We start from the raw sequence: 16,402 nt of genomic DNA, 5'->3' as shown, positions 1-16,402 counted from the left end.
ATTGATCAATATCATTGTACATTTTAATGCTAAGGTCTTACATAGCTAAATAAAACTAACAAACATTATGTTTATGGAACATGGGGTGTTCCCACATTATGGATGCGCTGCCAGCATGAACAATTATACAATAGAAAAGTACTCTTGCACACTTCCTGTACAATGTATTAAACTGAATTAACACAAAATTAAAAGTTTTGAAAGTTTAATCTTCAACACAACCGATGTGGGTTGTGACGTGACAGAGTAATGTGCCAACACGTGTTTCGACCTCTCGCGGTCTTTCTCAAGGCAAAACTCTGTACAATAAATGAAATATACAATTTAAGTAATGCATAAACGGTCCCCATTAATAAACCGTGACATGAAATACAGTTAGCACAGCAAACAAGGATAATAACAAATACATATATACATTACCAGCAGATGAGTATAGCAACAATTCCGAGGCAGCACATGAAAAATATTTCAAGAAAAAAGGGGAATACCAATTGAAATTAAATAAATTACATGTATATATAGGCATGAGTAAAATAACATGTACCAACATTCTAAACTCATATCAATACACAAATAGTATAGTGGAAGGGCTGCCCAGTGCTTGTCCACATGTTGTGTAATTATTATACATGTGGATATCCATGCAACAAATTATCAGTGTATGTATTTTGTGAATTTCAATTCGTGTAAGTCATCGCCAGGTGCCACAGAATCCACTCGGCCAATTCCAGATCATGGTTACCACCCAAACCAAAGGGTTTCTTTAAATGTGGTTCATGTAATTTTTGTCAATTTGCCATTACAGGTGATAATTTTGTCTGTCACAACGGCTTAACAGTCCAAATACGTGACTTCTTGAATTGTAAGACTAAATATGTGGTCTATGCTATTTTGTGTATATGTGGTAAAGTGTATGTGGGCTCGACTATTAGGGAATTACGTATACGTATCAGGGAACATTTTGCGAGCTTGAGGAAGTTTGATTCTAAATTACCTTTAGCCATACACTGGCAGGAATGGCATCAAATGGAAAATGTGAGTGATATTAGGTTCATAGGCCTGATGCAGGCAAGACCTCATCCTAGAGGTGGAGACCGCTCAGCATTATTGCGCCAATTAGAAGCACGTATGATTTGTAGGTTACGCTGTACTACCCTGGGACTCAACAGTGACACGGAATTGCATGTGTTCTTGTAGATGGTGAGGGTATGTGTGGCACACAGGGGAATCTCTGTTCGTGTGTGTCGTTGCGGGAGTCAATTGGACCGGCAATAGCACTATCGCAACGCCCATGGGTCAATTTGGATATTTTTTCGGCTAATTTGCTTTTACACTCATTTCATTTTCTACATACTATGTGCATTGGTATACACCTTTTCCTTTTTATTTCATGCATTCCCATGAGTTTTTCTTGAATTCATACTCGCTTGTGTTTTGCTATTAATGCACGAGATCCGTGTGTTTTCACACGTGATCCAATATCATGTGATCGCGACTTTGACTTTTCTGATTCGTTATTCACGCACGACGTCGCACACGTGATTCGCTATCACGTGTTCGTAGGGTGCTTTTTTCTAATTTCTTTCAGTTTCTTTTTAAACTGGGTACGCGGACTGTATCGGGTTCAGTTACATAACGGCACAATAGGATTCAACGCAGACGAGAGATTATTGATGGTAAGGGGTGCTTACAATTTTAACTTTCAAGGCTCCATTATGCAATAGAAATCTGTTTCTTGAGAATTGTGTTATATTAATGGACGTTTTGGTTGATCTTAACAGACATGCCATTTCAGGCAGGACGTGTATTCTGAATCAGAATGATTGAAGGTTGCATTGATATTTTTCCAACTTTGGTAAAAGAAGGTAATGGCTTATTTTTAATACCTTTACTGGTTTCTAATGGTTTCACCACCTGGACTTAACCATTACATATTTTTTCAGATTTGTAGGACGTGAGAATAGACACGAGATTTCCAACATTAGTATTACATACCACGGTAATATGTTGAATTCGATTTTGGAGATTTGTCACCCACACAGGGTGGGGGTTTTGAATTTTCCGGTGTTCACCAGTTTTAACTGGTTTCTTCATTTTGACATTGCATGGTAGATGTTTGATTCAATCTAAGCTTTGACCCAATGGGTTCGGTGATGTGTGCGGGTTTGTCGGTTCTGTGGCACCTGGTGATGACTTACACGAATTGAAATTCACAAAATACATACACTGATAATTTGTTGCATGGATATCCACATGTATAATAATTACACAACATGTGGACAAGCACTGGGCAGCCCTTCCACTATACTATTTGTGTATTGATATGAGTTTAGAATGTTGGTACATGTTATTTTACTCATGCCTATATATACATGTAATTTATTTAATTTCAATTGGTATTCCCCTTTTTTTCTTGAAATATTTTTCATGTGCTGCCTCGGAATTGTTGCTATACTCATCTGCTGGTAATGTATATATGTATTTGTTATTATCCTTGTTTGCTGTGCTAACTGTATTTCATGTCACGGTTTATTAATGGGGACCGTTTATGCATTACTTAAATTGTATATTTCATTTATTGTACAGAGTTTTGCCTTGAGAAAGACCGCGAGAGGTCGAAACACGTGTTGGCACATTACTCTGTCACGTCACAACCCACATCGGTTGTGTTGAAGATTAAACTTTCAAAACTTTTAATTTTGTGTTAATTCAGTTTAATACATTGTACAGGAAGTGTGCAAGAGTACTTTTCTATTGTATAATTGTTCATGCTGGCAGTGCATCCATAATGTGGGAACACCCCATGTTCCATTTGTCTTTTTAAGTGGGTTTGAGGTGCCCGCTTTTCCCTCAGGGTGCTGCAGCCTCACCTTTCAGGTTCAATTAAGTTGACGCTGTAAAATCTAACTGCTCACGCGCTATTCACCTGGTACACCTCAGCTTTCTGTGTTGTTAAACATTATGTTTATATTATAGTTAGAAAGTAAGTAAATGAAATGGTAAGAAAAACTAGAAAATGAAAAAAAAGGTACAATTACCATGGACAAAAGCCAATTCAAGGACTCAAGTGATTGATGGAATAAGGACAGTGTTGGGTAAGAATTGATGCAGTCACACTGTGTGAGAGTACACAACACTTATCTTCTTGGTATTACATAACCCACCTTTTGGTCCACGTCTGTACTATACAAGTTGGTAGTGTGACTGAGCAGCCAGGCCTATCTCAAGAGGGGTAAATGTGAGCTGTAGAGCTGTAGCAATGACATTCGTAAATACAAATAGCCAAGTAACACCTAAACTCACGGTTTCAGTTATACATAATTATTATTTAAATACCATCCAGTTTTAAATAAGCATGCTTTAAAAAGGCAATTCGTGTAACAATGTCAATAGACTATCAATGGAAGAAATAAACGCCATCAGAACACGTGTCAAGAAAACAATTTCACTTGCTTTTTCACATCCCTACATGAGCTCCCAGCCCAAAGATTGCCACGCTGGCGACAGGGGAAGAGGCAAAAAAAAAAAAAAAAAAAAAGAAAAATTAGGAGGGTGGAGGGCGTGGGGAACCATTCAGGAACAAACAAGAGGGGTAGGGTGAATGACGGGGAAAGGCAGTGGGAGTGGAAGGGCTTCAGACATTCGACCAAGATCATCATACTGGAAAGATTCAACAAGGCAGCTGGCCTACTTGAAGCCTTTCTTTCAAGAGTCTGAATTATAAGCAATGCCAGTGACCGAGCATGCTCAAGCAAGTTATCTGACAACACCAATCAGGAAAGAGACATTAAAACAAGCCACATATAAGTGCCAGCAAAGAAGTGAAAGTGAGTTCAGGAGTGCAGAGCTGGCGAGATCAAGAAGTGTTGGAGAGAACTCGAGAGGTAAGCGAACAAGACTGAGCAGGAAGGAGGTTTGAAAGAGGGTGCTAAAGGGCAGGAGCAGGGGTGAGGAGGTGGCAAAAGTGAAAGAGGTGGAGGGGAGACATTTCAGGTCTGGGGTGTTGATGAAGGTAAAAAAAGGAGGTAGAGATTATAGGTATCCAAAGGAGTCTGATGTAGAGGGAAGAGGAATATAAAAGGAGTAAGAGTTGTAGAAAACACTAAAGGGAAAAATATATTCACTGACAGGAGGAATATATTCACCGAAAGGTTGGGAAAGATTAAGCGAGACTTATGGTTGTTGGGGAGGAGCAGACACACCCAGACGTTGAGATGTGTGAGCAGGGGAGCGGTGGAGGTCTAAGCATGTGGTGAGGCATCAAGGAGGGGAGAAGATAAGGGCGTTTGGACTGATCTCAGAACTCCGGTCCGGGAGCTAAATAAGGCACCATGACCAATCTGTACACAAGCACACGTGGCCAACCTCTTGGTGAAAGCTCAGGGGCTCATTTCCAATTCTCACACCAAGTTTACATCACCGCTCAACCTAACGTGCAGCTGCATGCAAGGCCCTGAGGCACAGATTAAGGGGTCTTAATCTAGAATGCAAACAAAGAATTGTTGGGGCACTCAAACTTTTTATTGGTAATTGACAATATAACTTGGAAAATGATCCAGAGATTGAGGACTACATAACCCAGAGCTCTTTTGTTGCACATATACAGTTTGAACTTCAATGAAAGGACATCAGATTGTTAAATTACATTCCTATTAGTTGGCTCACTTTTGTAACAAACTAATAAATCAACTGGTTTTACCCATAACTCTGGTGTCCACCTTATGTTTATGCCACTCTGCATCATGACAACAGGCAACAAAGATATTAAGTTACTAGCCTGTAATTGTTTTCCAGCACGGGTCTGGCATGGATTCACATGCTCATGAATATTCCGTCAGGCTGGGAATCCTCGGTAAAAGAAAAAAAAAACTGTTTCAATTTCACCAGAAAACTGTATTTCTCCTCTAAACCAATCACTGTCCTCTAGGTCATACTGCCCTCCTCCAGTGACAGTCCTCTCCCGAAGCCCCTCTTCTGGCAGCCATCTTCATATTTGGTAAGCATGTAAAGTAGCAGTATGACCAAGTAGAGCAGCATGGGGGCCGGAGGGAGGGTTCACATTTGAATCCTTGCCAGACCCATGCTGGAGAACAATCATTGCAGGTAAGCAACTTAAACCTTCTCCAGAATGGGGTCTGGCATGGATTCATATGCTCATGAATAACAAATACACAGCAGTACAACGTTAAACAAATACAGGAGGTGGCAAGGCTCAACAGAAGTGTGTGAAAAAAAGTTTTGAGCAAACAAGGGGTTCCTCTTTTTGAAGGGGGCTGTGATATTTGAGGAGTCTATATCGAAAAAACAGCGAAGCATACCACTAGCTACCCGCCTCTACCACACACCAGTAGTAGAAAACCTACTCACAGGATGGTATTTTATATCATCAAATTATATTCAACCACAGGCATTATATCGGAACAAACATTTTAATTCATATATATCAAACAATGTGCTCACATAAAACATAAAACACTAATATATGCAGATGTAGCTTGAACAACAACACATAGTGGGATCACACCCACAAAAAGAGCTGTTTCTGTGTCAACTGCAAATAGGATCAACTGCAAATAGGATCATTTGAGCCTCGACCAGCAAGCTAGTTGACTGAGGGCTCATTGGCAAGGGGAAGAGTCTCCCCTTTCCAACAAGCCCTCATTCAACGAAACCAGGAAAAAGAAAATGCCCTTGCAGTACGCAAAAGCGTGTCTGCGTAATTTACAAGCTGAAGCCTTTTGGCTTCAGCATGTGAATTTTATTTCCTGATGACGTTGGCGCACACTGCCTGCACCAACATCATCACGGCTGTACCCCTACCCGCGCGCACCGCAGGTGAGGTCTTCTCCTTCACAGTCTGGGGGTTGGGGAAAGCAGCGCCCCAAGCCCCCCCATCCCCGTCCCAGAGGTAAGCAGTGTAGAGGACAAAGTATCCCGTCCCCCGCTCTACAGTCACAGTGCAGCGGACGAGGCAGGCATATCTAGTTATCAATGAACCTCATGTTTTGCATCTACTGCCAGGTGCAACTAGTGATTGACTTTATTGGAAAGTGCTCTGTGTAGGATGTTTAGCTACTATCTGCATGTATAAATTGTAATCGACCCATGTATCATCCCGCACTCAGAACGAAACTACATCCCCAATAAAATAAATGTCTCTTTATTAATCTGTGTGTGCTGGATTCAACGTGAGGAAGACGCACACAAAATAAAAATCAGTGTTCAGAATTTATTTTGTAATGGAGGAATCAAAGTTGTGACTGATGGTGGTTTTAGGTCTGGTTCACATGCTATACTGTGTTATTTTGGCCAACATTGCTTGTTAATTTTAAGGGTGTTCACATATCTGCAAACTGAGCCGTTAACAATGGCCTGCAAAACATGCCTCCCCCTCAAATATATAAAGGAGAAGGTTTGGCTATGAAGAAAAGAGGAAGGTCCTTGGCCCTCATGATATTGCGGGTCTACACCAATAGGGCCAGATCTCAAATCCAAATCCTGGCAGGGCACTCAGCCATTCACTTTTCTTTGAAAGATAAAAAAAAGTTCACATCCACCACATTAATTGAAAAGACAGTTAGGTACATGGTGCTTGCAGCACATGGGTGCATCTTTGTGGTCTTGCAAGAAGGGTACCGTGGAGAGAGTTTGACATGGGCATCTATTTAAGAACAAAAATATTGAAATGCGCTAAATTATCTGCTGCAGCTCTGATGAGCATGGCTGAGGTCTTCCCTACTTCACTCAGAATAAATTGTGAACTAGGGTTCAACCCTTGTCTTCAGCCATTAACTAGGTAAACACCTACTGAATTGGGAGACACTAAAAATGAAATGGGTTAAAGGAATCGTAACACCCATCATTCATACTTTTAATTGAATATTTTTAAAACAGCATTATATTTTTTAATTTGGAATTAAAGAAATTTGCACTGCCCCAATTATGCTTTCCATCGGCTAAAGGAAAATTTGCAGTTGCTAGTCACCGATTATTTTTAAAACCTATAGTCGTGGCTTCGTAAATACTCACACTAAAGGGAGTCCTACAGTCCTCGATATTCCATCCGCTATTGGAACTCGAAGGACCTTGTTAAATTACTACCTAAATAATCCACAAACACCTCCTTTTCACTTTCAGATGAGGTTGTTTTCCTCTCAATATTAGAAAAAATGTGATATGTACTTTGCTTTATATGTGAACTCAGAAGCAGGAAATAGTTTAAGTAGTCTAATTATACAAATGATTGCATTGTAGGCAAACTGATGTTTAACGCAGCGTCATAAGGATTTTACGTTTGCGAAAAAGTATACCCTATGGAAACTGACAGCACGGGGAAGGTAGCGGTTGGAATGTGGACTATACATACAATCATTGGTGCAAAAATGTGATTGAATTAATGCAGTTTACATGTAGAAAGGAGGGGTTATTCTTGGGGTTGAGGGTTGTTTTTTTTGGGTGGAGGGGCCAAAGTGATAATACATTTCTGCAAAATATGGACTAATTATTGTTGATTTGTACAGTGCCTCCTGTAAAACAGTTATATTGTGGTGTGTGCTTAGATCGTTTCTGATAAGAGTGGTGCAACACCCCTGCTGAACCTCTAAGAAGTTATTGTTGAGCTTAGTTTCAGTTAGTTTTAATATCTGAATTTAAAAATGAACATATATCACCTGTGACAGGCAATGCATGCAAGCATGCTCGTGTCAGACTGACTTTACTAAACAATGGGAAGTCACCATCAAGTAGTTAACAGTTCATGCTAATAGCCAAACCCTCGATCACAATTGACCACATGCTGTGATGTTAATTTTCAGCAATACCCTACAAATCTCTGTGACAGGGTGCTGTGATTAACTTTGCATACATCTGGTGCAAGTGACTAGAATCTTGAGATGGAATACAGGGCTTAGAATGTTTACCTATAAGAGTGTTCCAGGTTTGCCAGTTGTAAGGATGTAAGCCCTGAGAGAGGATGCCGGTGGGTGTCCTATGTCCCCTTTCACTTACCGGACTCCAAGAACTGTATTTGATGTACCTGAACCTAAGTAAATAACTTATCAGTTCACTGGAGTGTCAGTCATATGTGGCCAGACCCTGAATTCAACACTGGTGACGAGGATGAAGCTGGCTGTGCGGGGGGTGGGTGGGATAGCACCAAAGGGAGACACCCACCGCCCCCTAACAGAAGTGATCCTCTCAGGTAAGAGCGCTGGATTGGTGTGTCGCTGCAGGCGCAGTGAGAGCAAGTGTGCCCAGACAGTGGTGCTACAGAGGCAGAGGGGGCAAGAAAGGCCCAGACAGAGGTGCTGCGAAGGCACTTGAATCAGAGAGCAGCCATGGCAGTTACAGTTAAGAGGTGCTACATGAGGCAGTGAAGAGGTGCTGCTGGAGGTAGTGAAGTGATGCTGGGAGGGCAGTGGCGCTGTAATGCGCACTGAAGAGGTGCTGCCAGGGCATGATTTTTATATATGCAGTGTAGTGACCTGCATTGGTTGTGGCTCCTGCGTGGTAGATTATACCCATTGTTGCGAAGGTTTTCTTACCAAGTGATACTTGACCATGTGTGATTCCAGTCAGCTTGCAGTTGTTTTTGGTACCATCTGCATTGTGACGTAGAAGCATTAGTATTACGTATTTACTATGTGTTTGTATTAGTTAGGTGGAGCGATTATCTGAATTGCAGGTAGTACATAATCTACCATGGTTTGCATTGTGTACAAGTTGCTGAAATGGAACAGATTCACAATTAGGTATGGATACATACACGAAGCGCGCATTAGGGATTTGTTCCTGTGCCACATTGTGACAGAGAGTGCATGTATGATTCCACATGTATGAAATCTGTAAGATTTCATTTATAGGTATGTTTTTGTTTTCCAGTACCTGTAGTAAGTATATTAGAAATTCTTGTGGATCTTCTTGTGAGTTTATAGTGAATTTCACCATTCCAGCACAGTAGTCTAATTATTGTCTTATTCCGTGAACACTATATGTGTTGTCAGGATTGTTTGCTGCGTCTCTATGAAGGACTAACATTTGCAAACACAATTGGTCTGTACTGTGTATCTAAATTTGTCAACAATTGATGGCAATTGAAATAGAATATTCATTGCTACATTTGCGTAGCAACTTACATGTAGCGTAGCAACTTACACCAGTTATATTTGAACATTTGAATGGACCAGATAGTCCTGTGTCCAAGTCATTTTTTCAGAGTGTGTGTTGCTTCTTTGAAGAAGTACCAGAGTTACTTTGAGTAATAGGTTCTTCTTTGGTTGTGGTAATTGATGAAGTATTTGATTCTTTTACTCTCTTTGGAGGATTTGCAGTGAGATCCTGTTGCATTTCTGTTTGAATTAGTTTTCTTTTACAACGTTTTCCTTTTTGTGGAACAAGAAATGTTTTTAGATGGGGGTGTATAGTGAACGTAGTCTATTGTATTCTAAAATGCAAGGAATATCAGCGTTTACTTTACTGGCATCAAATTTGATTAGAAATAGACCGTCAAGTGTATGTAGTGCTACGTAGCTCATGCCTTCTTTAAAGACTGCGTTCCCAATATCTAGCAATGCTTTGTCTAGGGTTAAGACCTTGTGATTTGTGAATGCGTATGCTAGAGTTAGAGAAAATTGTTCTCTGCGTACATAAATGTCTTTGAAGAGAAGGAATCCAGCTGTTGAGCGCCCTATCCTTTTTACTTCTGAAAGTTTGTCAAAGAGAATATTGACAAACTGAATGTTGTTGTCACCTGGGTATGTTTGAAAGCCAACAACTGTACCCAGTGCTCCATCAACTAGTCCTTGCTCCACGTCAAGGTTATGTGTAAGCATTATTCTACAGTTTAAGGATAATTTTAATATTTTCTCCAAACCCGCAGTGTTGGAGATGGAATTTCTAAGGTATTTAGTCTTGTTGTGGGGCTTGTTGACACATGGCTAGTGTCATACCATGTACGTCCAGTTTGTCTGTGGAGCAAATTTCAATTATTGGTTGCATTTCTTTTTTCAACATTGCTTCATTGAATTTGGAACAGCTTGCAAGAGTTGGCATTAAGGACATACAATTGACATTTCTGTGTGTTAATTGTTTCATGACATCAGTAGCAAATGAGTTATGGCTATAAAGTGCATGGATGTGCCGGGTTTTTAATATTGCTTGTGCTTCTTGAGATAGTACACCAACTCTAATACGTTTTCTGTTAATTCTCTGTATTCGAAATGTTGCCAAAGGTTGACATTTCCTATGCTGCCAACAGTTTTACGGCAGAGTTTGTGTCCAAAGGTTTTAAAAAATAGGTTCACCTTTCACTGGTGTCAATTGAAGAAGATCTCCGAAAACAATGTTTTCCTCCAAAGAGCTCTTCGTAGTTAAGTACTGTTTGCAACATTAGGTTGGAGACCCTGCTCACTTCATCAATTAGTAGCATTTTCATTTGTTTTAACACTCTGCGTAGTTCCATTGCAGCTTCTGTAGAAAGTTTGTAATATTCTAATTTGTTTTGGTGTTCTACTGGAAGGAGTAGTAATCGGTGTAAAGTGACACTGCCTATGTTGTAGGCAGCTAAACCTGTGGGGGCAGTTACAACAGCTGACAGTTTGTCTGTCAATTGTTGAAGGAACTTGATTTTGATTAAGAATGTTTTGCCTGAAGCAGCTTCACCACTGATGTATAGTAGTATAGGTTTGTAATTTTGGCAGGTACATTCTTTATTTTCATGGTGTACACCATGTGCAATTTGTTTTGTTATTTCTTGAAAAATGGTGTGCTGCTCTTTGTTCAATTTTGATTGTAGTACAGTTAAGTCTTCTGTATCTTCTTCATAGTGACACATGGTGTTCTCTACTTCTGTCATAGCTAATACTGCCTCATTTGCTATTAGTGGCTGTCCAGTGGTTCTTGGCTTCCTGGTACAGAAGGTTGACTACTGTCGGGAGTGTCCTTATCTAGTTGGGCTTAAGAGTAGTTCGTTGTGTTGCTGTTCATTGTGCAACATTGTTTTGTACTGTGTAAAGTTCACATCGGTGATGGTGCTTTCATTTGCTTTGAGAGCCTCTTCATAGGAGTCAGTTTTCTAGCATCTCCTTTTCTCCATGGTTTAAAAACCTGTAGCAGGGACATGTAATATAGTTCGTTATGTTGATGAGTTTTTAATGACAATTTGATATGATTAATTAAGCTTTGTTTGGTAAGCTTCACTAAGCTGCCTTCACAGTTTGTCACTCTATAGCAACCTTATTTTTCCATCGGGTTTTATATTATTTTTCTATGTGACGTTTTGGGCTAAGTGGTATAGACACATGGTTTCCAAAGTGGTACTCATGTTTGGGTAGTATGTGTCTAGTAAATTGTTTTTCAAAATGTCTTGGTAGTTTGGATCATTTTTGGCCATTGTTTCTATGTCGTCTTATGATTTGAAAACTCTTTCTAGATTTAGCAGGACCAAGACTTAGCCATACTATATTTTCAGATTTTCCATACAAAGCAGTACCGGTTAAACGATCTGCAGCTACATAGGAGCCACCTTCTTTAAGAGCATTTTTATGCCTAAGCTGTACAATTTCTGAGATAGTATTTTGTCCGATGATAGGTCATTCCAGAGGTCTTGAAGCTCTGTTTTTTCTGCTTTTGTCAAGTAGGCTGTAACATATCGTACAACTGCAGTGGAATTGTCTGCAATATACTGCACATCTATGTTTGCATTCCATAAGAGGGCAATGATTGCATTGTAATCATTGATATATTTTGCTTCTTCTGTTCTTTATGTAATATAGGTGATTTACCTTTAACACTATGTCTAACAGAAGACATGAAGTTGTTCACTTCACCTGTTTCTGTAACTGGTCTAGGGAAACCAAAGCGGCATTTGGTGTAGTATTTCCCTTTGTTTTTGCATTTGCAACGATAATATATGCCACAGTTGTGTCTTTGAAATTGTACAATTTGTGCATGAAGATCACCATTTGTTGCTTACGATGGAATTTCACAAGTGACATTTTTCGATAATCTGTAAAACAGTGGCATCACTGTCTTGACCAAATTTAGGAGCATCTTTAATGCATAAAAGCATGTGGATATGTGGTACTCCTCTGGCTTGGTATTCTTTTCTCCAAAAGAAGTGTTGCACCTCTCCGAGGTGAGGAACAGTTTTATTACAAATAAAGTGTAGCATAGCAATGAAAGGAGGATGGAAATATCTTGAAACATTAACAGGATCTAGAGAGCAAAGTTCTCCAGGTGTTAGTATATCTATGTTTGTTTTGTTTTTGTTTGATATGCGTAGGAAATCATGTAAATCTTCCCATGCATATTCTGCACAACTTAATGTCACAAACCAACTGGGTGGGCCAAGGTTTCTTATCATACAACGTACATCTCCGGGACTTCGGAACCAGTGCTCTTTCGTACCACACATTTTTGCTAACAGATTTGCAATGCTGGATTGTAAAACCTCATCTTTTTCTTGCTGCACTTTTTGTATTAATTGCCTAGCTGACCTATTTTGAAAGTGGGTTCCTGATTTCAATGTGTGTGCGCAACTCCGTAACAAGAGTTGCTAGTTCACTTTCAAAGGGTAGGTGGAATATGCATTCCACATTTTGTCTAAATCTGGGATGTTCAGAATACACGTAGCGAGCGTTATTCTGATGCTGTTATCTGAATAGGTCTATCATCGTACCTTCCTCCTTTGCCAGTAGGAAACAGCAGAGGAAAAGTATGTGCTTCTATACTTTTTTTCCCCCATATGCTGATTGGTGAACCTTTGGTTTGTTGCATTTGGTACGTTTCTAGTGCATCATCTATGGTGTCATTAGAGTGTAATGGATGAATTGTATAATGGTCTAAAATAATGGATACTGTAGTATTATCTAGAAGTTCAAATTGACCAGTTTCTGGTGACTTCAATTATTTCAGTTGTTTCCCTTAAGTTTTCTTCAATATTTATTTCTTTGTAGTATTCATTATAGTCTTTTAGATATTGCAAGGCTTGACTAACTTTATGTAAGTCTACGAGTTGTTGCCAATTTGTTTTGTCTTTTGCAGGTACACCATTTACTAATACAATTAAAGATTGCTCTATTGGATGTTGCACTCCCAGAGTGTGCACATTTTCTTTCTAATGGTGAATAAAACTACTTTGCCACGAATGCCTTTCACCAATTCAGAGGGAAGTAATTTTGCTGTTTTTGGTTGAAGGCGTTTTATTGCTTGAAATGGGTGCACTGTTTGAATTATGATGCTCTCATATAAATTGAGTTGTTGCAAGGTTTTGGTAGTGGGAATAATTCCAAGTTACTTGTGATAGCACCTGAAGGAGTTTGGTTGTTGTCAAGTTTTGTAGTGCAGTAACTGCAAAGTATTAAGGGGGTCAGTTATTTCGTATTTGTTTTCTGCTATAAGGTAGAGGGCTAATTCAAACCATTTGGAATCTTCATTGTCTTCTATTTTGTATGTTACGTCTATAGTTTTTGTGTTACTTTTATAAAAAAGTTCTGCGGCAACACACATAGTTTGGTACTTCAGCGGATGTACTTTTAAATTTTAGTATTTCTTTTTTGTATGTGTGTAGTAGAAGGTTGCCATGTGTAGAATTGTTGCTAGTCTGTTGTAAAGCTATTTCATTGTGTAAGAGGCTTTCACTTCCAAAATATTTTTCTGGATACGGTCTATTTCTTCAAGTAGGTCTTTCGCTGTACCATGTAGAAGAACGTTACTTAAATTGGCTAGTGCTAAAGCAGGACTTTTAGCATAGTACAGTTTATAGACTAGATTTCTTATAGTTGAATGATGTGTTGATATCATTTTGATATGATGTAAGGTGATTTTGCAAATAGGTCCTGAAATGCAGGCTAATGAATGTCCTTGTAGTCCTGTGTATTTGCGCACTGGACAGGTATCCATATTTTGCAGCACATTTTGATTTTGTCTTTGCCTTTCACATACCGATTGAGGAACTGGTGTAAAGATTTGAAATATTTTTTGGGAATGTTACACATTGACGTGCATGGCCATTTGTATACTGGATGTTCTGGTTTAGTCGAATGGAGAGGTAATTCTGAGTTTTCAGGGGATATTTTTGTAAGCAGTATTTCTTGTTGCATTATGGTATTATTAAGTTTTTCAAAGCCTCGTCCACTGCTATGTATGGCAATTGTGTTTGTTTGGTTTTGTTTATATGCTTCTTCATTAAAATATGCTTCTGTGCTCATGGTGTGACTCCATTCACCTCCACAGATATTTGAGAAGTTATTTTTGTTGACATTCCGTTTATTGAGAAGTGTTTTTTGTAATTTAGTAGGTAGTTTTGTTAGTCGTTTCATTCTGTTTAACACTAAAATAAATAACTTCTTTTGAGAAGGATTGCAATGTCCATCAAAGCTTCTAAGATTAATTTTCTACGGTAGGTTTTAAGGGTTGTGCATGATTTTTCTTCTGTTTTTACAAGATTCTGAAGGACTCTGTGGCGGAACATTTTTGCTAAAATACTTTTTTTGGTAAGGTTACTTGTTAGTATATCAAGATTTATAGGAGCAGTTTTAGCAGTAGTGGTTGCTGAATTCTTGTTAATCTTTTTCTGTTTCGTTTTACATTTTGATGTAGGAGGCAAAGTTTCTGTACTGGAAGCTTGTTTTGTTTCGCTAAATGACTGCATTAGCTGTTTTGTTTGAACTTTTTGTACAAACTCTGCTAGAAATGGTTGCTTATTTTGGACACTTCTTTTCATTTGCTCTATTTCTGCGTTGCTTTGTACGGACTTGCTTTTTGGTAGGCATTCTTTGCGGTCTGTTGAAAAAAAAAAAAGAAGGTATGGCTTGGGCCGTTGTGCAATGTATGTGTGCATGAGTGTCTGACTATGATGGTAAAGATGTGGTGGTGTGTGATTGTGCATTGGGCAGCTACAATTAGTTGGGAAGGCTATTCTTCTATTTGTGTGCTACTGTGTTTCAGATGACAGTAGAAACTGAGCTAATGGTGAGGAAAAGCACCAATAGTAAATCTAATGGTATAAAATTAAAACAGTTCTTTGTTTTGTAGTACTACCATGCTAGGGGTTGGCTTATGTTATTTGTGTTCCAAAAAAACGGGGATTTGTGTGCCATTCTGCCTGCTAATCCTAGTTTAATAAATGGGGATTTGTGGGCAGAATGGTTCAGAAATCTGTTTTTTTGGTGCGCAAATTACATGAATGAACTACATAGTGTCTTTGAGTAACAGTAAGAATATTAAAGTAGTATTGTACTAACTTTTTTGTGGAATGAGCAGGTTTCTTCGGATATGTTGTTGGTAGTTCAGATGCTGCTGATTTTCAGGAGCATGGTCTTCACTGCAATTGTAAAGGAAAGTTAGTAATTTTGTGTGTTTATAGCACTGATGTTAATTTAGATGTTGATTTTTATGTTTTTACAGTAGTATTCTTGTTTGATATCTGAACATAGTGTATGAATGCATTTCATTTGACTATGTGCAGCCTTTATATTTTATTTAAAATAGGTTAGTTCAACATGGTTTGCTAATGAGTAGAATTGTATGAAATTCACTTGGTTTTTTTAAAGTTGTGTTGTAGATATCAGACTGGTTTCGAAGTGACAGTAGATGGGAAACATTGAAATAAGGTCATTGTATAGGTTCTGCAGATTTAGTGGCATCACTCTGTTTATATGCATTCATAAGAGTTGTACGTGTACTGTGAATAGAATATGCATACCTGTAGTTTGTATTCATGCATGTGGATATGCATGCAGCTGTAAGTAGAAATCTTGGAGACTTGTACAGTAGTTTTTGTAGTACGTGCTTTCCAATGATATGAGACTTGTACTCAGAGTGATCAACAGTACATTTGAAGTTCGGAACTCTGATGTGATTGGTGGATGGTTGTGTGACTGCTTAGCTGTATCCAATGAGGGAATGGCACCGAGAGTGATGTGAAAAGGGTAGAATGGCTGGCTAAGAGTTACGCACTTCGTGGACACCGTGGCTATCTGCAGATAGGGCGTACCACATCCAGGGTTTTCCAGCAAATACAGCATGGAAAGGGGACTGTAGGGATCAGCCAATCAGATGTTGAGGTTGTGGATTTGTGTTGAGAAACTGCGTGTAGTGAAGATGGCAGAGGTGGAGAAAGTCAGGGTGTTGGTGCATGGAGATATGTTTGTGCATTGTTACTACAGTATGCTCAATGCAGGCATGTGGCAAACAATTTCGATGTTAAAGGAGTGGAGGTTGTTTGGAGCACTGTGCCTGATTGCAATGTACACGCAATTGTACAAGTTTGTGAAGATATGGGCAGGATGAACAGTCCGCTTCTGGTAGTTTTGCACTATGGCGATTTCCATTTGGGGTACGTCAGTGCCGCTACTTTGTTAGCAGAGTTGGAATACTTGGTTGAAGCAGTAATGAACATCCT

At 39.2% G+C, this 16,402-nt stretch overlaps 1 protein-coding gene across 2 annotated transcripts in view; it reads right to left on the bottom strand.

The window, feature by feature from the left end:
• CCND2 (cyclin D2) overlaps nt 1-16,402 on the bottom strand; it is a 219,277-nt gene that overhangs the window by 27,434 nt on the left and 175,441 nt on the right. The gene's annotated exons all lie outside the window — the stretch shown is intronic.

The sequence above is a fragment of the Ambystoma mexicanum genome, chromosome 12, assembly GCF_040938575.1.
Source record: "Ambystoma mexicanum isolate Mex_15411 chromosome 12, UKY_AmexF1_1, whole genome shotgun sequence".
In the NCBI taxonomy this organism is placed as follows: domain Eukaryota; kingdom Metazoa; phylum Chordata; class Amphibia; order Caudata; family Ambystomatidae; genus Ambystoma; species Ambystoma mexicanum.
Note: the sequence above shows the minus strand (reverse complement) of the source record. Positions and strands in the feature narration are given on the sequence as shown.